Raw genomic sequence first — 22887 nt, forward strand, 5'->3', positions numbered from 1 at the left:
CTTCATCCCTTTAGTCTCTGTTACTCTGGGTAAGGATTCCAACTCCAAGCTCTCAAAAATCAGTGAGCAAACTTGTAATGGGGGTTGTATTCTCCTTTTTGCCCGACTACAGACCACATTTCAGCTCCAAACTGCACTGCTGTGGCTGGCTTCCCGCATCTGGTGTGTACTCTGACCTTTAGTGACAAAGAGCAAAGAATGCAGGTATTTGCTCTGGATTTGGTCTGAGGGAACGTGGCAGTGAGATTGGTTTTAAATAATTTCAGGAGCTGGCTCTCTGGCTGTCTGCTGGTTGTGTAACACCGTTAAGAGGGTCCGCCGTCCCCAAGGGGTTCACAGTGGAAGCAAGTTTTAAAAGACTACAAATAAAAAGTCAGGGACACCTGGGTGGCTCAGTGGTTGAGCGTCTGCCTTCGGCTTAGGATGTGATCCCAGGGTCCTGGATCGAGTCCCACATTGGGATCCCTGAAAGAAGCCTGCTTCCCCCTCTGCCTGTGTCTCTAACTCTCTCTGTGTCTCTCATGGATAAATAAATAAAATTTTTAAAAATAAATAAAATTAAAATTAAAAATCAATCATGAGGATTGTCAAGCTACAGTAACCTGTACACCATTGGCTCTTTTTCTAAATCCCCACAATCAGTTTCCAGCCCTGACGGCAAACCCCAGAGCTGTGGCTTGATGTTCCCCATCCCAGCTATCCTCGCCGGCCTCGGTGGCTGTCAGTCGAGCCATTAGAACCAATGGCCCAGTGGGTTTCTCTTTGCAGTGACTGGCTTCGGGCTGGGGGCCCCGTGAGGTTCCTGCGCAGACCAAGACCCAACTCTTTCCTGTCAGAGTGAGCGACACAAATAGCCCAATCATCCATGAAAAATTCACTTACAAAAACACTAGGAAGATACAATAGTACAGAAACTACAGTGAAAATTAATTAAAGCACCAGAGACGCTGCCCTTGCAGATGCTGCTCAGCGTCCAGGTTGTGGGGCACCTTAGAACGGCCTCTGTTTTCTCACTGGGCCCGATCGCTAGGGATTTCTTGCCTTGGGAGAAAAAGCTATGCTACCATTAAATCAAAGGAGGATATAATTCTCCTATGGAAGTGTAAACATTCAGGAAGAGCTAAAGAAAAAAAAAGAAAAAAAAAGAAGAAAGAAGAAAGAAAGAAAGAAAGAAAGAAAGAAAGAAAGAAAGAAAGAAAAAGAAAGAAAGGAAGAAAGAAAGAAAGGAAGGAAGAAAAGAAAGAAGAAAAGACCAACACACACACACACACACACACACACACACACACACACACACACACAAACCCCCACAGTGTTAGAAGTCCCCCTGTGCCCTATGAGAGGATGATTCCCTTGGGTGGCAGGCCCCCGGGGGTCAGGGTCAAGCTTTCAATTCTGCAGAGCTTCTTCATGAGGCCTCAAGAGTTCTGGCCACTTTTCTGCTTAGAGAGGAAGAGAAGGGATGAGGAGGACGAGAAGAAGAAAAAGTGAGAGAATATCCTTATGTGCAGAAAGAGGCAATATCGCCCTAGAGTCGTGTGGCTTTGAGTCCTGAGCTAATACTGTGGGGGAGCCCCTCCAACCCCCCCTCCCCCCAAGGAAAACCTCTTTCTCTTCCTGGTGTCTCTTGGTACAAAGGAGACAAGCTGGCATGTTTGGAAGGTCGCTGACAAAGGAAAGCAAGAAAGAACACAGCTACAGGAAATACCAGAGGTATCCAGAATCAGATTTCCCGAAGACAGATTTCTGGTCCTCCGGTGGTGGAATTCTTAGCCCGTAGGACAGATCAGCTCCACGGGCGCCAGGGCTGCTCTCTGGTGATGGGTGGCAACTCAGTGCAGGTCACCCAGAGCTGGTCTCCCCCCGGATATGGGGGCAAGGCCCACTCCCCACGTGCTTTTTCTCCCAGGGCTGGTTTTCCAAGAGGGATTCACCCTGAAGAGAGGTATAGCCAAGCCCACCTGCCAGAAGTGGGGTCTGCAGCTCTCAACGTGAGAATAGTTGGAATATGCAATAACTTGTGATCTCTGTGTAACGATATGGGCACACTTGGCCCCTCAGACGCGGGAGCCTTGCACAAATGAGGACCTTAATAACTATTCGTTGAGCAAGTAAGGGGATGGCGTTTTATTGCTCAGATTGATTTCCAAAACTGCAATGGCTCACGGGCCCACAGCCCAGCAATGGTTAAATAAGCCTGTTGTGGGATTTACCAACGTCCTCAGGCTCCTCTAGACAGGATCATTATTTAAATCCCTTGCCCTGTTCCTGCCCTCCTTCCGTCCACCCAAAGCCTGCTGCATGGATGCATTTTGTGCAGCAAGGTCAGGAACCAGTATGCATTCCTGAGAAGCCCTCCTTCGAGCTCCCTGGAGCAGGGATGGGTATTATCCAGGGCAAGTAGGGCTGAGAGCAGCCCCCTCATGGATGGAAGGAAGCATGGTTAGTGTTTTCATGAGGAAAATACAGAGTATTTTGGTTCAAAGGATCAGCACTTTAAAAAAAATATTTTATTTATTTATTCATGAAAGACAGAGGCAGAGACATAGGCAGAGGGAGAAGCAGGATCCCTGTGGGGAGCCCGATGTAGGACTCGATCCCAGGACCCCGGGATCACGACCTGAGCCGAAGGCAGATGCTCAACCACTGAGCCACCCTGATGCCCAGGATGGGCACTTTTAAAATAGCTCTTGCTCCATCTTAGCTAATTGCTCCTTCAGAAACCTTGCGTTAATGGATCCTCCCTCTAGCAAGTTTGCAAGCGCCTGTGCCCTTCCTTTCACAGGCAACCCTGTGCACCCACGTCCTTTTTAATCTTAGCCAATCCAGAGGCCAAACTGCTTCTCATTGTTGTGTTCATAGCAATTCATTGTATATTATTGGGTTTCCGGTTACTTTTCTGTTGTCCTAACCACGTGTAAGAAGACACTTAGCAATGTTACCTTCACATGTGTATGATTTCGAACTACTAATTGCTTAAGTTTGCAAAGGTATGCTTAAATTTCACGCCTCCAGCAAATTGCCCACAAGTTGAAGTTCGTCCCTTGTATTGTCCTTTGCCCAAACTTCCCTGACTTCACTGTGCTCCCAGGCACGTCCTTTTCATGCTAACCATGCTTTATTTGCATTCCTTGTTTAACACACAGCTTCTCTACCAGACTAATGACTCTGAAGGAGGGACAGGGTCTGTCTTGATTATTGCTCTAATTGCAGTGTCAAGAGAGATGTATGTGAGGAAGTACTCAAGCATGTAGTCATGAATTATGAAAAGTCCCCATTTCTAAGATGGATCCCCAGGAAACAGACAAGTGTGCAAAAGTGTCAGTAAAAGGCCCTTTATCTCTTGATGGCTTCTAAAATGTCTCAAAATGAGAGATTAGCTAAATAAATTAAAGGAATCTATTCAATAGAATACTATGCAACCGTTTAAAATGATGTGCCAATAAATAAATAAAAATATGAGAAAAAAATAGAGATAAAGGGAAAAAAATAATGTTCCGTATTTAATGACATGGAAAGAGTCATGACATAGAGCCGTGGAAAAAACGAAGCCAATTACATGACTGTACACCATCTATTGTGGGATTTTTGTAAAATAAAAAAGGTGCGTGGTAGGAGACCAGGTATTTTTATTTTCCTCTTTAGGTTTCTGTATTGTCTGGCTTAAAAAAGTTTTCTTTAAAAAAATCCCCTTTACAGTGTTAAAAGCCAATAAAACCACTTCCATTTTGAAAACAATGTAATTGTTGGTTCCCGTTTGGCCTTTCTCCATATATGGGACAATTATGTGTTGCTCTCGTGAAAGGAGGAAAAATGGCTTCAATTAGAGAACACAAGAAACTAGCACCTCATTAATTGAAGGAATTAAAAAGAAGGAATTGTGTCTGCTATAGGCTCTCTCCTTTGTGGCAAACAAAAGGACCCTGAAAAGCAATTTAAAAAAGCCAAAGAAATAAAAATGCATCAAGAGCTGTGAGTTGACTTGGGGCCCGATGAAGACTCAGAACAGCAAATCTGGAAATGATGAATCGCAAAGGCTTTTTCCCTTTTGATCCATACACATAATAATGCATCATTGCAACCCTGTGTCACCTGCCTGGAGACCCCCAGGTCCCCCCAGCCTTCTGTAATCATGTTTTAAAAAAATATCTGAACATTCACTCAAGAGCCTATGCCATGCTCTGGTTATAGGATGTTTTTGGCCTCAACAAGATTTCTGATGACACCCCCCCACCCCCAGGCCCCCAGATGTGGAGGTAGGGGTATGAGTTTATATTCCCATGGTCATCTGTTGTACATACTGCTTTTACTGAATCTGGGTGACCTGTCCCATCTTCTCACTTAAGGCTGCTCGCTCTCCACACACTGCTTTGTTCACCCTAGACAAGGCTCTCTCTCATTTCCCAAAGCACCAATAACACCATAATGTGAGGAATGTGTGAGGCCCACAGAGGCCCCCACAGCACTCTCAGAATGGGTACTGACTTGCAATGAACAATCAAACATCCCAGCTCCTTCTCTACCCCTCCACCCCATTCCTTGGCCATTCCTGCCTAGGGTCCTTCTCCCCAGGTCCCGGAGAAAGGTAGTCTTTTCTTCTTCTTCTTCTTCTTTTTTTTTTTTTTTTTAAAGATTTTATTTATTTATTCATGGGATACACAGAGAAAGAGAGACAGGTAGAGACACAGGCAGAGGGAGAAGCAGGCTCCATGCAGGGAGCTGGATGTGGGACTCGATCCCAGGACCCCAGGATCATGCCCTGGGCCAAAGGCAGGCGCTAAACCACTGAGTCACCCAAGGATCCCCAAGGTAGTCTCTTCTAAGTGGCCCCAGGATGTATAGTTACAATTTCTCCTCAGCTTATTCCAAGCTATGAATAATTTAGAGTTGCATTGCCACCCCTAGGTGCCATTGATTATGCAACAAATCTCTGTTTTTTCCCCTCTTTCTGTCTCTGATTGCCCTGAAAACATTTAATAGAGCATCCAGCATTGAGTTTGTGTCAACACATTCAAGAAACAGGACCGGAATTACCCAAGAGCATGTATGTGCATTGACTGGAACCAGTATAAATATTGTCTCAAAGTCATGTCCGGGAAGCTTGATGAACTTATTGTGGGTATCCACGTTCTGGAGGGACATTTATAGCAATAGCAAAAAGGCCAGATAATAGCCCCATTTAGAACAGCCATTTAGTACCATAAATACATTTCCTCAAATAAATCTGCTGATTATGCTCGCACTGACTTGACAGCTCAGTCAAGTGGTTTGCCCTAAACACTGCAAAAGGCCCCGCCGTGTGTCCACCCACATCAGGGACCTCAGATGAAGAAATACAATTGGCAGGCCCTTTTCGGAAATGATTGCACAAAATGAGAAAAGAAATGGGGAAAAATTCTCGAGGGAGCAAGCATTTATTATCTAGCCAGTTGCCTATATGAAATCCTAACTACTGCTTCAGGAAAAATTGGCCACAATTCAAGACCCAGAAAAGCATCACTACAAATATCTTTGAGATGACAAAAGAAAAAAAAAAAAACAAGTTTTCTTTCGGATGCACTATAAAGATGAGGTGGACGGTGGGGTGCTGGTTGGTTAACCCTTCCGGGGGATCGGCTGGTTTAAAATCCTTCAGAGCTTCCCCTTGGCTTTCAGGATGAAATTTAATTCCTTAGGAGGACAGCAAAGACCCTCCATGGTTTAGCAGCATCCTCTCTGCCCTGCAAGGGTCTCACATGATCTGCTTTCACCGGAAAGAGCCACCAGCAAATGTCTCTTGCTCTCTGGAGCTCTCTTCCTTCTGTCCACACTGCTTCCTCTAGTCAAGACTTATTTGTCATAGGAATTCAGTGGACAGGTCATCCCCCCACTGGGAAGTCTTGCCTGACCCTCTTCCTCCACCCCTGACTGATTTGGTACCCAACCCTCCCCACTCCCAGCTCTGGTGGCTGCACTGGCCACCTCGTGTCTTTTTCTTATCTGTCATCCAGTAGGCTGAGAGAAAGCACAGAGTCCCTGGTGCTGGAACATAGTAGGTGCTTGATGAACATTTCTTAGCTAATGAGACACATCGTGTACCATGTATCAGGCACTATTCTTAAGTCCTTTACTGCCTTATCTTTCTCAGTCGTCCCTAAAGCCTTATGGGGTGGGGACTCATAATAACCCCATTTTATAGAGAGACGACTAAAGCAGAGAAAGTGTGAGGAACATTGCAAGGTCAGTCATTCAGTTAGTAAGTGTTGGGGTCAGGATTTGAACCCAGGCAGTTAGACTCCCGAGCTCCTGTTTTTATTTATTTATTTTTATTTTTCTGAGCTCCTGTTTTTAAATAGCACACTGGACTGAGTGAATAAATGGGTAAATAAACACAATGGTGGGTGACATCTTGATGTTATTTCTTGAGAGAGGACGAGGTCAGGAGAAACTAGAAACTTGTATCACCCGCCTAGCCCCTTGCTCTCAGGAGCCTGACGCCAATATATGGTGCCCGCAGGGAGGCGGGTGGAAGCGGCAGGATGGGCCTGGGATACGCTGCTCTTTCTCTTTGGCGTCCTCTTGTTCCTTTGACTTCTTGCCAATTTTTTCCTTTCGAGGTAAATAATTGTAGATTGTAGGGGGAGGCAGAAATTATTTCATTTTCTTGGGATATAATAAGCCCCACTTGCCCTTATTCCTGCTACTCAAACACCAATATTTTAGAAAAAAGTGCCTTCTCTTTCTAGTCCAGATGTTCTTCAGACCAAAATTGCCAGAGACTCCTCCCACATGTGCTGGTGTCCCAGCCACAAACCATCAGTGGCTCGTTTGTTGCTCCCTTCCCGGCTCTGATGGGCCACCACTCAGATCCAGGTGGGACAAAGTGAGAGGCGATAAAGATGAATGGCAGGAACCAACCCAGGTGGCAGCTGAGATGGCAACTGGGCTCCAGCAGGGCTTTCCTCTAGTTTCCCTAGGAGAGTGGCTATTGGATAAAACCTCTGGAAAAGGAAGGAAGGAAGGAGGCAGGAAAGGAGGGAAGGGAAGTTGGTTGGAAGATACATAGACTTGAGTATTGAAGAGGAGAAGGCTTGACAGGAGACAAGAAGAACCATGGGTCATTTTTTTTTTTTTTAAACCATGGGTCATGTTAACTCAAGGTAGACTCACACCTGAGGGGGGGGGGTCTTTAGGGTGGTGAGTTTTATTTTCCACATCTTTCCCCATGTCTTGATTTCTTGTAGGTCTTGAGTAACCATGGATGAACAAGTTGCTGCATTGGGATTTTAAACAACCTCCCAGGTCTCGTGTTGGTGGCTCAGAGACAGACCCTCTCTGTCACAGCTCTTTTCTGAACTCTCCCAGCCTCTCATGGTCCAGATCGTCTTGTGAGGCCTCTTGAAACATGAAGTGAGCTTACAATAGGTATATTTCGATTTTAGGTAGAATTGGTCTTTAAATAGCAGAGAATGGTTCTGAGATGTCAGAATGGATTATGGATTCTTAGTTCACTCTGGTGCATTCCCACAGTCTCACCGCAGGGCCTCCTAGTGAGATTACATCCAAGCGTTACCCAGTTACTTGTTTATTATTTTTCCTGGGTACGCCTGGATAGATGGCGATGACAAACCTGAACTCTGATTATTTTATCACAATGAGGTCAGCCCAATGAGAGATCTCATGGCTGAGACCCAGGAAATATCATAACTCACTCAAGATAAGGTCAGTGTCGTGGAGTAAATCACAAACTCTATAGTTAGAACAACCCCTCTATATACGCTGACATCCATTTGCAGACGTGCTCTTAATCAGTTCTTCCAAACAATGCGTTCTCTATTTGAAGGGTTTGCTGCTTTAATCTCAGACAATAATGGTCATTCACTTTCTCAAGCCGGCAGCTGCCTTCCCCTCTCGACTAAAATTCCTTAATTGGAATCACCCTCTCATTGACCTAAACCATTCATTACAAACTATTCCAGACAAGCTCCTGATAACCCTGTAGGAGAGGCGGCTCTGTTTTTCTCTTATTTAAGATGCTTTTCCACTTCAGGAGGCTCTAGTCACCGCTCCGAAAGCTAATTTCTTTTGTCCTCACGTTCATAACGCACAGCTTTGCATTTAGTAGCAGACCTGGGACCACTCGATCTTGGGGTTTTATTTATCCAACAAGGTTGATTAGAGCTGGAGCTAGGAAATAGGTATTCTCCTATGCTCCTGGTGGGAGTGTAAGTTGCTACAACATTTCAGGAGGAGCAGTTTTGTGCCGTGTGTCAAACGCTTTAGAGTTAAATCATTAATGAATAATTAATATTAAATACTGATTAATTATACCTAATATTAGATAGATAGTAATATTAAATAAATTGTTAATAATTTAAAAGTATTTGTTCAAAGAAATGTCTAGAAATTTATCTTAAATAATCATGTCCGTGTCAAATGATGGGACTACAAAGATGCCCACGGAGACTTTTTTTTTTAATAAAAGCAAAAAAAAACTAGAACCACCAAAATGCATAATAATAAAGGATTGGTTCAATTAATTTGTGAGTTATAAATACATTTTTTTTTTTAATGGCAGAACCACACAATGAGCTAGACGGGAACCACAGGGACAGTGCAGGAACTCCCAGCAAGCAGAACTGGTACCAACCTTGGCCATCCCCCAGAGGGATGTGTAGGGAGGGGTGACCAGAACTTGGAGGCAGAGACTGCTGTGGGGAGCCCTGAGGGGAGCAATGAGCATTGGTCAAGAACATGGCCACCCCAAGGGACCCTTGCAGACTGGAGGCCCTTTCTCTCTGGTCTCCAGCTCAGGCTCCTGTGACTCAGGTAAAAACAGCAGCAAAGGTAATGGGTGCTGTGGGTGGCGTCCATACAGGGCAGACCCAGATGGGAAGGGGTGAGAAGAATGGACAGTGCGTGTCTGCAGGAGCAGCATAGTTTCCTGTGGCCGCCATGATATATTGCCACAGACTCAGTGGCTTGAAACACGAGCATTTATTCTCTTGAAGTTCTGGAGGCCAGATGTCTAAAATCAAAGTGTCCACAGGCTTGGTTGCTTCTGGAGGCTCTGAGGGAGAATCCAATCCAAGCTCCTCTCCCAGCTTCCACCAGCAATCTTCTGTGTTCCTTGTCTCGTAGGCTCGGCACTCAAATTTATGCTTCTGCCTTCATAGGGCTTCCTCCTCTGTGTTTCTCCTTTCTTCTCTCTTCTTCTGAGAACACTTGTCACTGGATTCAGGGCCCCACCAGCTAATCCAGGACAAATCCCTATTGAAATCATCAATTTAATCACATATGCAAATAAGCTCATGTTCCAAATAAGCTCATGTTCACAGGTTCTAGGCAGACGTATTTTTTGGGAGGGGAGGCATTCAACACACCACAGGCAGGCAGATGGTATCTGGCACAACCATGGAAAGATACTCATGCAGGTTATAGGACCAAGAGGGTGGCAAAAAAAAATTTGTGTTCTTGTCCCTTTTTTTTTTTTTTGGTAAGAGAACCGTGTATGCGTATATCTAGGCATAAAAAATCATTGTGAGAGAACCCCCAGAAGTGTTGAGAATGGCTCTTGGTCTGTGGTAAGATTACAGATGATTTTTCTTTGTTTTCATTCATCCCTTCACTTATTGTTTCTACATTAAAAAAAGATGATGCTGTATTACTTTGTACCATGAAAAAGCACATAGCAACCAGGGAAGGGGAGAGAGAGAGAGAGAAAGAGAGAGAGAGAGAGAGAGAGAGAGAGAAAGCTGATTGACAGCCAGTGTTTGATCTGCATGAAAGAATGAGGAGTTTGCCCACATATAAATATAATAAAGCCCCAAGTGTGGTCAAGTGTGACCCACATTTCTGTCTGGATAACATGAAGGGAAAAGGACATTCATGCTTCACTTTTTAAGCCCCAAAGCAATTTTACTATTTTCTGTGGGATCTTCAGCCACTGGCTTCTGTCCCATTACAAAAAAGAAGAAAGGCCACGTCTTGACTTTGAGAGAGTGGGCTTAATTGCAATTGCTTACCTGGCACAGGGGTGGGTCGGTCCCACGGTGGGAGCGCGTGGGGCCTCCAACTGCTTCTGTCCCTCAGCGAAGTAGGCCGTGTCCCCGTGTGATTCTCTGGCAGCCCCTGGATTGGCGCGGTGGGTGGGGTGGACCAGAGAATCCAAAAGGTTTCCTTCTCGTCTCAGGGTTAGGGAACGAACCAAAGTCAGGGGCAGGTGTCCTGACTGCTAGGACAAGGCTTTTCCCACGGCACTACTCTGCCCCGCGCCCCTAAAAACAGACGGGCGGCCAGAAGCTCTCCCTGCTGCCCTCCCTGGCCCCTCGGAGGCCTGCCCGGGGGTGCTCCACGCAGCAGGTGCAACCCATGGGCTGCTCCCTGGAGTTGGACTCTCCCCACTTGGGTGGCACTTGCCTTGAGTTAGCGATGTTTCTTCTTAAACCTGGTTGGGTCTTTTCTCTTTGGTTTTGATTTATTTTACCATACTTAAAAAAAAAAGATTTTATTTATTTATTTGACACAGAGAGAGAGAGCATAAGGAGGAGGAGCAGCAGACAGAGGGAGAGGGGGAAGCAGACTTCCCGCTGAGCAGGGAGCTGGACGTGGGGCTCAATCCCAAGACCCCGGGATTGTGACCTGAGCCGAAGGCAGATGCTTAACCAACTGAGCCACCCCAACACCCCTCTTTGGTTTTGATTTATCTATATCTCACAGAAACTGATTAAATATGAGTGGGAATAAAGTTTGTTTCGATGAAAACTAGTTTGAATGCTTTGGAAAAAATTGATAAAGGTACCTCCAGACTGCTCCTGTATTAGGTGTTGGTGAAACAACTAAAGGAGATTAGGGGAAAGCCATAAGACTCTCGACGTCTTCTGCACCTGAAATGCTCAAGTGCCTTAAGTTTTCACTGCACTCTAAGGAGCAGACTTGCTGGGTACCACATTCCGGTGTGGTTTCTGCACAAAAGTCAGAGTTGCTCTGGTCAGCAGACCACAGTCTCCTCAACAGCCTGGCCTGACGTCCCAAGGTGAGTGGATGAATGTGTATTTATGTCTTTGAAAGTGAAATGATCTGACTGACTAAGATGAGTGTGTATCATTTCTCACGATTCTCCACTTTGGGACTGTTTCCATTAAATGACTAACTACCAACGCTGACCTTGTCTGGTGTGAAGGCTTCCGCTCCACTCAGCAAGTTACTCCTCCCTTATCTCCCCTTGACCAGGGATTTGCACAAATCAGCAGTGGCTGTAGGCTCACACACATCCCTCTAAACCGTCCTCGGCTGGCATCTGCCTCTGAGTCAAGCCCACACAAACTTTGACAGCGAGATGACAAACTCAGATGCCCGTAGGGGTCAGGCAGGTAGCGCGAAGGAGTAAAATGGGCCAGGTATAAGAAAACCAATACAGATACACTTCACTTTCATTTAAAACATGTAGAAATGGTCTTTACACCTACAAATAAATATAGCTAACCACACGTCTGTGGGGCTTGTGACTCTCTGCCCTGAGGCTCATCCCTTCTCCTTCCTTGCTCGCCGAGAGGCAACCAGGCTAGGACCTGACCTTCAATCCTAACGGGCACTACCAACAGAGTGGCTGCTCTACCAGCAGAACATACCTTAGGCTCTCCAGGGCCAAAATATCATTAAAGAGGGACCAAAAAGTGGGATAACATATACTTTAAAATACTTGTTATTTATAGTTACTTTAATAGAAAATGAAGCTATTGGCCATATAAAACAGGAATAAGAAGGTATTCATTTATGAGACGCAAGTAAAATGATGTGTTAAAGCTTTTCTAGTTGAAATAAAAGCCCGGTAGATGTGGTGGAAGGATTTGGACCAGACGAGGGGAAGTGGTGAAAGGTATGAGAAGCTGTCCGTGTATATCGAAGCACCGCTGATGGCAGCCGTGGGGCAGTGTGGCCCACGGCTATCAGGAAGCCTTCTGGATCTCCAACAGAAGCCAGAAAAAAAATTTTTTTAATGTGGATTCTCTGCAATTTTATTTTTTTTAAGGTTTTATTTACTTGACACAGAGAGAGAGAGAGAGAGAGCACAAGCAGAGGGAGAGGGAGAAGCAGGTTCTATGCTGAGCAGGGAACCTGATGCGGGGCTGATTCCAGGACCCTAGGATCATGACCTGAGCCGAAGGCAGACACTTAACTGACTGAGCCACTCAGGGGCCCCTGATTCTCTGCAATTGTAAATGTTGTCTTGATTTTAGAGAAACACTGAGAAAGCCAAATTGAGCACATGGTCTCTGTTTTTGGACTCCTGGTCTGCAAATTCTAAGGTCCAGTTGATTCATACTGTGTGAACTGCTGACAGTCTGTGTGATAATTCTTTTTCACATTGAGGATCAATTATAGCATGAATTACACTGAAGGTGGTAGTAGCCACACACCCAACAGACAGTGGACTCCCATCATTTAATACCTTGTTTGTAACAGGCGCCTTACATACATTATTCCATCTAATCCCTACAACTGCCCTGCAAGAGAGAATGAGGATCTCCATGTGTCTATAAGCTGAGGCTGAGGGGGGTTAAGGAGAACTGTGCCTGGGTGAGATGCACCGACGACAATGTACACTCCCACCAGCCCTAGGGGTGACAGGCAGGACGTGAAGCCTCCAAGCTGAGCAGATACCTTTTCTTGCCCTAGTGTGTTGTATAAATATCATAATTTTCTATGTCAAGCCTGAGATATTGAATACACAAATGGACAACAGCCAGACGGTAAATAAAAATAGAACTCAGAGCCACAATCTGCAGCAACCAGCCTAGGAAGCCAACCCATTATCTACAGTAACCAGTCCAGGAAACTCACCCATTATCTATGGTAACCAGCCCAGGAAGCCAACCCATTATCTGTGGTAACCAGCCCAAGAAGCCAGCCTGCTCTCCATCAATTAGGCAGCTATCTCTAGCCCTGGTCCAGGAAGCCAAACAATAACCCCTGCCATCAGCCCCATACAGCCAGGATTTAATAACTGATAATTTCCCTGATTTTTGTCTCTGCTTCTGACTTAGGCTCAACCAGAGAAAGCCAGATATGTACCCCCCCAGCCAACTGCACAGGATTCCCTGTTTCTAGCTAGCCCAGCTGCAGCTTCCCCGAACCAACAGCCTCCAAAATGACAAAAAGTAAACCTGCTCATTTAAAATGTTCTAATAGTGAACATTATAAAGGAAATTATGTCTTTCCCCCATGCTCCTCCTGAAATTCACATACCACTAGGATAACTTCTCTGGGGCGTCCTTTTGAACATTTTCTTTGTGCATACAAGCAAACTCATAGTCATCATCACATTTGCACACTAATACAATAGGAGTAACATTTCATGGAGGACTCTCTTCTCTGTTTCTGTTCACACCAGGGCTCCAGGGTTGGGGAAGCTGAGAGCTGCCCGTGGCCAGGAGAAAGTCAGAACCAGAAAGGAAAAGAAGGGAAGTGTCCATCTGGCCCCCTCCTCAACACCCTCACTGGAGGTTTTTTGTATTTATTAAAGTGATACTTGCTGAGCTCCTGCCACGTGCAGATGAGATACCTTGGGGAATACATGAGGAGGACGACCAGCCCAGCCCTCCTGAAGCTTGCAGGAGAAGTGGCAGGAGACATTGGTAGGTGTGCTTGGGTTCCCACCCCTGCTGAAAGGCAGGAGGGGAGGGCTGAGGGGTGAATGCAGAAGGCCCTTTGCAGCCCAGGGAAGAAACCAGCCCCTGTGGGCAACGAACTATCATAGTGGTAACAGTGCATGGCAGGTGAGAGAGGGCTTGCGGAGGAAGTCCAGGCAGTGCTCCTGGCTCCTGCAAGGGGAGTGGAAGAAAGCCAGGAGATCTCATGGTTCCCAAGGCAGGGGATCCAGTCAGCATGGGAGATGTGAGGGTCTCTCCTGCCACACACTCCCTGAGATCCCAATAAGACCTGGAAGTACATCCAGAACCCTGGCAAAAGGCGAAGTGAGACAGCAAGAAAGGGCTTCCAGGCCCCGATCATACCTAGAGGAGAGCCCAGGCATCCTTGGTGTGCCAAGTCCTGAAGCCAGGGGGTGTCTGGAGGGAGGTGCAGACTGCCCTCACTCCAGGAAGAGCATCCAGTACACCCCAAGGATGGAAACATCTACCCTGTAGCAGAAATGAAGAAGGGGACCTCCATGGTGGGCCTCAACCCCAAGGTCAGGAGGACGTAACCTTTCCCCTGCACCCAGGAGCCAACATGGGCAGGAAGAAAGGGCTGGGAGGAATGTCTCTCCTGGAACTTGACCCTTGAGTTGCCTTTTTTTTTTTTTAAGATTTTATTTATTTATTCATGAGAGATACAGAGAGAGAGAGAGAGAGAGAGGCAGAGACACAGGCAGAGGGAGAAGCAGGCTCCATGCAGGGAGCCCGATGTGGGACTCGATCCCGGGACCCCAGGATCATGTCCTGAGCTGAAGGCAGGCGCCAAACCGCTGAGCCACCCAGGGATCCCCCTTTAGTTGACTTATTTACTGGATAGACACTGCTGAAATTAAAAGACCACCCAAGCTGGGGGAAAGTGAAATGTTAACTAGATGATTTAAATTCTGCTCCCTCAGCTGGAGGGATGGGTTACCTGATGAAGGTTTGATCAATTATGAAAACAGAGACCACGAAAGCCGTATTTCCTTTGCACAATGCAATTATCCTCTTAATCTTCAACAATGCCCAATAATTTTTTTTTACAAAAATAAAGTAGTATTTCTACCTGCTTTTTTGGTATAAACTATATATTGTGGGTATTTTTTCTTAGCCGAGACTTAAAGGTCTGTTTTTTTTTTTTTTAAACTGCTTCAGAGATTCCCACACTAAAAATTTATTTAGTCAGTCTTTTATGGATGGAGATTTAGATGAGGCTTAATGTTTTCCCTTTTACAAAGTAATTCTGCAATGGACACGGTTGAGCAGCTACCCTTGTGTAAGGATGTCTTCAGAATCGATTTCCAGATGTAGAATTGCAGGAACAAATAGTATACATGTTTTATTTTGGGAACTGCAATATCTTCTGGTCCTTGTGGAGATTCTGGAAAGTTACTTAGAGAAGCAGTGATGTAGGTCAGCTCAGGGACTTCCCAGGGAGGGATATACTCTTCGTCACTCAACGTGGCCTGGTCCCCAATCAGAGCATTGTAAATTGGAATTCTAGTGAATCATGCTGGAGTATATTCATAGAGTTTATAACTTTCTGAATGCAGAACCGGGATGTATAATATGATGAATCCAGAAATTTTAAATGAAATTAAATTTCCTCAGAAACTTCAGGACAGAATGAATGTCTCTGTTCAACCACATTCAAGAGTCTTTGGCACTCAAGCAACTAAGGGATAGATAAGGTGGATTTTCATCAAATTTAAAATTTTGTGCTTTGAAGAACACCATCAGGAGAGTGAAAAGACAGCCCACCGAATGGGAGAAAAATATTTGCCAATCCCATATCTGATAAAGGACTTGCATCTAGAATATATAAAGATCTCTTTCAGCTCATTAAATAAAAAGACAACCTGACTTAAAAATGGGCAAAAGATTAGAAGTGAACAGACATTTCTCCAAAGAGGATTTATGAATGGCTAATGAGCACATGAAAAGATACTCAGCATCATTCACTATCAGGGAAATGCAAATCAAAATCACAATGGGATACCATTTCACACTCACTAGAATGACTAGACCATAAATGATAGATAATGGCAAGTTTTGGAGAAGTTAGAAGCCTCGCGCACCACTGAGAATGTAAAAGGGAGCGGCCAACTTTGGAAAACAGTCTAGTAGTTCCTTGGAAGGTTACATGTAGAGTCACCATATGATCCAGAAATTCCACTTCCTGGGATATACCCAAGAGAAATGAAAACACGTGTCCATATAAAAACTTGCACAAGAATGTTCATAGCAGCATTATTAATAATAGCCAAAAAGTAGAAATACCCAAATGCTCATCAACTGATGAATGGACAAATAAAAGGTGATCTATTCACACAATAAAATATTATTTGGCCATAAAAAGGAAAGTACGGTTGCCTGCTAGAACATGGACGAACCTTGAAAACATTATGCTAAGTGAAAGAAGCCAGATACAAATAAATGACCACATATCGTATGAATCCACTTACAGGAAATATTCAGGACAGGCAATTTGTAGAGATAGAAAGTAGATTAGTGGTTGTCTACTTCTAGGGGTGATATTAGGGAGGGATGGCTAAAGAGCATGAGGTTTCTTTTTGGGGTGATAAAGATGTTTTAAGATTGATTGTGGTAATAATTTCACAGCTCTGAATATATTAGAAACTACTAGACTCTATATTTTAAATGGGGGAATTGTATGGTATATGAATTATATCTTAATAAAGCTGTTACCACAAAAGTAGTCTTTGGATTGGAATTTAATAGTAATAGAATGAAAAAAAGAGAATTGATGGTGACTATTTCCTGAAAGTCCCAGTTTGCACCAGGAGTGGAGCCCATATGCTTCTTAGTTATTAGACCCTAAATATCCTAAATATTGGCTTGTTGCTCATTGTTCGCTTCCTTGCGTGTGACTTCTTTACATTCCAGCGCAGCAAATGCCACCCCAGCCAGACAGATGGTCTGGGATGACAGGAGGACATCGTGGCATTCTAAATCAAACTGGACATTAATCTGCTTAATCTCCACCAGCGCTATGTGGAACAGAAATGAGATCTGTGGCTTCCGTGGCCCTGGGCCTGTGCCCAGAGCAAAGGGCTGTGTGTATCCCGTCTGAGGCAGGTGTGCAAGCACGACGTGCAGGTCAGAGACCAAGCAGCATTGCCGATGTCAGCTCGATGACCTCTCAGTGCTGTCACCGGCCAGGGCTACAGGGCTGCATTGCTCCCAGGTTTGGGTTGTTTTCCTTCTAAAGAGACACATTCCCATCTGCCTTTTTAAAATGCGATTTTTAGGGGCGCCGGGGTGGCTCAGTCAGTTAAGCATCTGCCCTCAGCTCAGGTCATGATCCCAGCTCTGCAGCAGGCTCCCTGCCCAGTGGAGAGTCTGCTTCTCCCTCTCCCTCTGCCTCTCCCCCAGCGTGCGTGCTCTCTCTCTCTCTCTCAAATAAATAAATAAATAAACACGTACATAAATAAATAGATAAAATCTTTTTTAAAAATGTGTTTTTTAAATGATGAACTTGAGTAGCTATACAAAGAAAGAACCCAATAAACATTTAAATTACCTTTTTCCTTTTAGGTTTTCTTCTGATGTTCATAGAATACTGACATACTTTAAAGAATATAGTCGCACTCAGCATGTACAGGGCACTTTTACATTCTGTCGTTGCTGAGATACTCAGACCTGAGTGCATTGATGTGATCCACGTACTTGTTGTGAATGGCCACGGATTATTTCATATCACTGTATAATTTGCCCAGTCATTTCCCCTTTTCTGTGTGTCTGGCCCATTTCCAGTTTTACACCATATTAAATTGCAACTGCTGTGTATGTATGTGTACATATTAGGTTTTTTTTCTTAGGCATTATTTTCTTGTAGCATATTCCCCAAAGGGGAATTACTGAGTCAAACAGTTCTGTAGCTCTTGTTACATATTGTCCAGTTTTTCTCAAGGAAGAGAAGAAGCAGTGTAAGGAGCTACCAGCTGGGTATGCATGTACTCATTTCCTTAAAGTCCTGCCAGCATTGTGCTTTATTCTATTTTAAAAAAAGAAATAAAGAAGAAAGAAAAAAGAAAGAAAGAAAGAAAGAAAGAAAGAAAGAAAGAAAGAAGGAAGGAAGGAAGGAAGGAAGGAAGGAAGGAAGGAAGGAAGGAAAGAAAAAAGATTGTGCTAGCTTAATAGATGATGGATTATTTTAAGTGACATTTCTATCATTGCTGGAAGTTTGAAATCCATCAGCTTGGCATGGGGCCAGACGTCCAAGGCCTGTGTAGGGATCCCAACAGGAAAGCACACCGTGAGCCACAGCCAGGGGGACATGCAGGTCATCTAAGAGGCACCCCACTGGGGTTCCGTTCTGGTTCCCCTTTAACAGAAGTAACTTGTAAAGAACCTTGGACCGCATGTGTGAGGCAGGCAGTTGACACCCCATGAGTGCAGACTCCACATATTTTGTCCCTGAGTGCAGAGACTCCAAAATTTGCTTATGTTTCAGTCTAAACTGCAAACTCTCCCTTCGGAGAGCCTCCTGACCCACCTTTCCAGAAGGTGGTTGGAGTCTGTCTGACGGGTTTGGTTTTTATGAAAACATGAATGGAATTGGAGATCTTTTGGTCCTGGAGGGGGACTCTACGAAGTCACATGGGGAGTGGGGGTGTTGGTTTGCTGAGGCTGAGGATCTACGACAATCAACAATATCTGTCCCGCAGCAAACGGTGACCGGACCTAGAGCTGCCCCGGTGACTGTGCCTGGAGGTCCCCACGGATGGACATATGATTCGACCCACACAGCACGGTGGCTGCTTCATTTCTGTGGTATATTCACGATCGTGGAGATTCTTGGGCTGGGCCCGAGATGATCCCACCAGAGAGTCACTGACACACCCTGGGGCCCCTAGCCTCCCAGCCTGTGCACCTGCCGGTTCCTCAGCCAGGATGCCCTCCCCACTCGCTGCTCTTGCTCCTCCCTATAATGGGGATATTTTCTTTTCCAAGAAGCTCATTTCCGACCTGCTGTTCTGGGTTAGGAGCTGCTGTCTGTGGGACAGCTGCACCTGTCCTTTCTTCCTCCTTACATGGTCCCACTAGGCTGTGGCAGCTGCACCATGTTGCCCTGGGGACCAGTGCAGTATCAGGTGCATGGCTCAATTTGGTGAAAGAATGGGTGAACGAATGAATGGGAGGGTGAATTAATCAGCCCTGGTACTTACAGTGGCCATCAGGGCACACAGTGTACGGCAATCCAGGGCTGAAGCAACCTGTGAGACATCCAAGACAAGTGCGCCCTCCGGACTCCTGGGGCAGGAGCAAGAGAAGTCACCAGGGACTTGCTAACAAGTTCCAAACAAGCCCTAATAACCCAGTTTTCGACAGTTTAATCCAGTTCAGATGCAGTGTGAACCCTTCACAGGACCTTGGGATCATTAACTTTAATTGTAATAACAAAAAACACACCTACCAGGGCAGCAGCAGATCTCACTGTGCCCATTTAAAGGAAGAAAAGGGGCAGCACTCTGATTCTCAGGAGCCTCCTCCCTACCCCCCAAAACCTCCTGCATCAGTTTGCATCAGCTTGCATACCAGCCCCTTAATTACCCTAACCTCATTAAACCCCAACCATGAGAACTTTTGGGGAGCAGGTGCCTTGAAAGCATGAGCTCCCCTTCTTCGCCTCTGGCCTCTGAATAAATTACCTGCTTGCTGTCAAATACTGTTTGGTTATTTGGGAAACGGTGCTGAGGAGGGAGAGGACCCACCACTTGGGTGATAGGGCTGGGGTCTGGCTGGTGACTAGTTCCGCAGTTATCTTTCAGCTTCAGTAAAATCAGGACCACTTCCTCCACACTTTTTTCAGGCCATCATCTTTGTTCTAATGACTTTTATGAAACAAGCCCAGAAAATAAAAAATTAACCAAAAAAATCCATCAATTGCAACCTTGTTTCGAGGAAGCAGCTGTCCTTTTTTTCTTTTAGGTTGATCTACAAAGACCCTTCCGGACGTTACACACATACCCCATTTGAGGTCCGAGTCCTCTCCTTACCACCCCACTCGGTTTAGTCCACAAACATGAATGAGCAAATGCAAAGTTCTAGAATCCCTGGGCACCAGGCAGACGTCCTTGTACAGGAGCAGGGGGTCAGAAATTCTAATGTGAGGCAGCTCCAAGGAATACAAAACCAAATAAACAAATATCAAGGGATTAGAGGTGAGGGCTGTGCTGAATCTAGGGCTAAGAACAAGGAAGGCAATGCCAAGGGAGTGCCAACCAGAGCTCTCAAGAATGTAGCCAGCACAGAGCAAAGGGTGTGTTGGTCAAGGGGAGGCTGCATGGTCAAAGCCTTGCATCAGGTGCTCGTGGCAAAATGGTCTCTGAAGAACCCAATGCACTAGGGATTTGCTTCCAGAAAGGAATAGAATATGAATTCTAAAGGAATAGAATATGAATAGAAGCTTCCAGAAAGGAGTAGAATATGGCGATGCCTTCCAAGCCTTCTTCAAGCATCCAGTCTGTGGGGATGGCAGACAGAAACAGATCACTAGTCATACCTGCAAAACAGACTGGGAAAAATTAATATTATTTCCCATCCACGCCCATCTAACTTTCCACAAGGGTGGTAAGTAGGTTAATAGTAATTTTTCATTTAGCCTCGTGGACAAAATGCACATTAGTGCTCACTTAAGCACAGAGTTTACTTACTATGCCTTTGATATTAAAAATGGCAGCATAAACCAATGTTTTAATGTAATCTTCAAAATTTTAAAGTTGTACATGCTCTGTGAGAAAGAGATAAATCAATAAAATCAATAAAAATTTTTGCAACACTCTTGTTTTGCAGAATTTTTAATTGTCTTAGCCAAATTTAGGTTCTTTAAAGAAGTAGTAGGTTAGGTGGGATATAAATTATAAACTACTAAGTAAAACTAGACTTCCTTGATTCTACTATTCTGTCTCTACCATAAGGTATAGCCATTTATAATTAAAGATTAATTTTTAGGGGGGATATCACATCATTTAAGACAATAGGAACTACTATTTCTCAGGCAGTTAAAGATCCTCCTTGTTTTAATTATAATTTTCTAAAATGGAGAGTTTCTCCAACTGGGAATCATAGATGCCTACACATCTGCAAGATTTTAATTTTGTAGTTTTGTTTTAGTGATGTTTTTAAAATTAGCACTTACTAAAGATGAAACTCACCAAGATAATTTACATTTGATATTTTCAGAAAAAGCCTTTATGTTTCCTAAGTCAACTTTTTCTCAAATTGGGGCTCATGAACAAGTTCTGGGAGAACTAAAAAAAAATATTTCCCTATAAATTCCTCAAGTTTTGCAAACACTGTTGGAATACATTTTCAAAGTCCATTCTTTTCTGGTTTTGAGCTTCAAAATGATGATGTATTACTGTTATATCTCATATTTTGTAGTATCTCTTTGGCATGAAACTAAGTTCCTGGCTATTAAAGATCTCCTTCTACTTTTCTCAATGTACTTTTGTTTTTCCATAGTAGGTCTTAGCATCTGCCTGGTTTTGCCCCCAGGACCATGGTTTTCTTCAGTGTTGTTAAAAGTGCAAGTAGGAGTTGCACGAATTCTGCAAGCAAAGTAAAGTACCTTTATCTTTTGCTTATTATAAGGGTTATAGAACAGTTTGAAAGCTTCACACTGCCACCCTTACAAGAATAAATTTCAAATTATGTAAAGGGTCATGACTGCGTTCACCAAATGCTGAAAGCACATGGGATAAAATTCAAATAAGGGAGGTCTATTCTCAATATCTGATAGCGTGAGCTGGATTTTTAATAAGAAAATGTCAAGGAGTAGGATAAAGAATTCCAATCTGGAATCACTCTCCTGGCAAGGAATAAACCATTTAAAATTAATATTATTCAAATCCTGCCCAACTTCTTGGGCTAAGCTCAAAGATCACTTTCTCAGAGATGTTTTCCCAAATCCATCCATTGCTTTCTTTTCCATAGCTGGCCCTGATCCCCTTTCAGGCATCTCCTGTAATCTGTACGTGGCCTAAAGGACTCCCCACATCTTCTAGGTTAGTTATTAGGTGATGTCTTGTCTTCCCTATAAGCTTATATACCGTCTTTTAAGGAGGGGCCATATTCAGCTGTCCAGAGCATTCATAGCGCACAGTACATATGTATCCGATTAGTTAACAAGTAATTTCCTTTATTATTATTATTATTATTAATCCAAAATCTGTTTATTGGGATAGTTTCCCACTCATTTTGATCCAGGGCACATTAAATACTGCTTCTGTCCGAAGGAGCATCCTTCTATAAGCCTTGCTTTTCCTCCAACAGCCTGGCAAAGGACAATGGAGCAGCCAACACACAAAACTATCCCTTGTGCATGGCCAAGGAGCGGTGATTTTGTAGCATCCTGAGCACTTCGTGTCCATGAAGTAGGAATTGGAGCTCTGCACCAGGCGCTGCTTCTTGTGCTTCTCTTCTCTTCCGGGGACGAGTGCAGGCAGTTCTTTTCGAGGGGGAACCTTCTCATGGGGTGGTCATCAATGCCAGAAGGAACAAGTGACTTCTTAGATGTGAAACATTGCTCGTGGGTCACACTCCAGACTCAAGGGGACCACCTCCCTGCACCTGTGTGTGAGCCAGAGATGCTGCTGCAATGCCTGTCATCTGGCTCGTTATCTGGGAATATTGGCGGAATGAATGGATGGTAAGGGATTCAAAGGAATCCCATGAATGGTTGGGAATGGCAGGTCCCACACAAACTTTGGAAGCACTGGAGTCCCTCTTTCATCCAAATCAACCCCTCATCTGGGCCAGAACAGATGGAGCAGAGAGGTAGTACTGCAGAAAAATCTCATCCTGCCACTCTAACCTCACCCTCGAATCCCTTTCCAAAGCATGAAGTTCTTAGTGTGACATGACTCAGTCATTCATTCAACAAACATTTCCAGGGCGCCTTGCTATATACAGACACTTGCCTCTGACAGGCTCTGGACAGTCAGAGGTGAAAAGGCAGACTCCTGCCTGCCAGGAGCTTGTGTTCTGAGAGAGAGAAGGACAGTGAACACCAGCTAATGTGTCTCGAGAGGGGCTGGAGGAGGTGGGGCCGGAGGAGTGAATGAGCTGGGCCAGGTGTTTGTACCCTTGGAATCCACAAGCTCCAACAAGGGGACTCTTGGACATTTTCTACTAACTTCTTCTTCTTCTTCTTCTTTTTTTTTAAAATTTTCTACTAACTTCTAACTGAAATGGAGCATTCCCT

At 44.6% G+C, this 22887-nt stretch overlaps 1 pseudogene; it reads right to left on the minus strand.

The window, feature by feature from the left end:
• Positions 1-696: 696 nt before the first annotated feature.
• LOC112934785 (small ribosomal subunit protein eS27-like) lies at positions 697-22155 on the minus strand (annotated as a pseudogene).
• Positions 22156-22887: the final 732 nt, after the last annotated feature.

This window comes from Vulpes vulpes, chromosome 7 (assembly GCF_048418805.1).
Source record: "Vulpes vulpes isolate BD-2025 chromosome 7, VulVul3, whole genome shotgun sequence".
Classification (NCBI taxonomy): Eukaryota; Metazoa; Chordata; class Mammalia; order Carnivora; family Canidae; genus Vulpes; species Vulpes vulpes.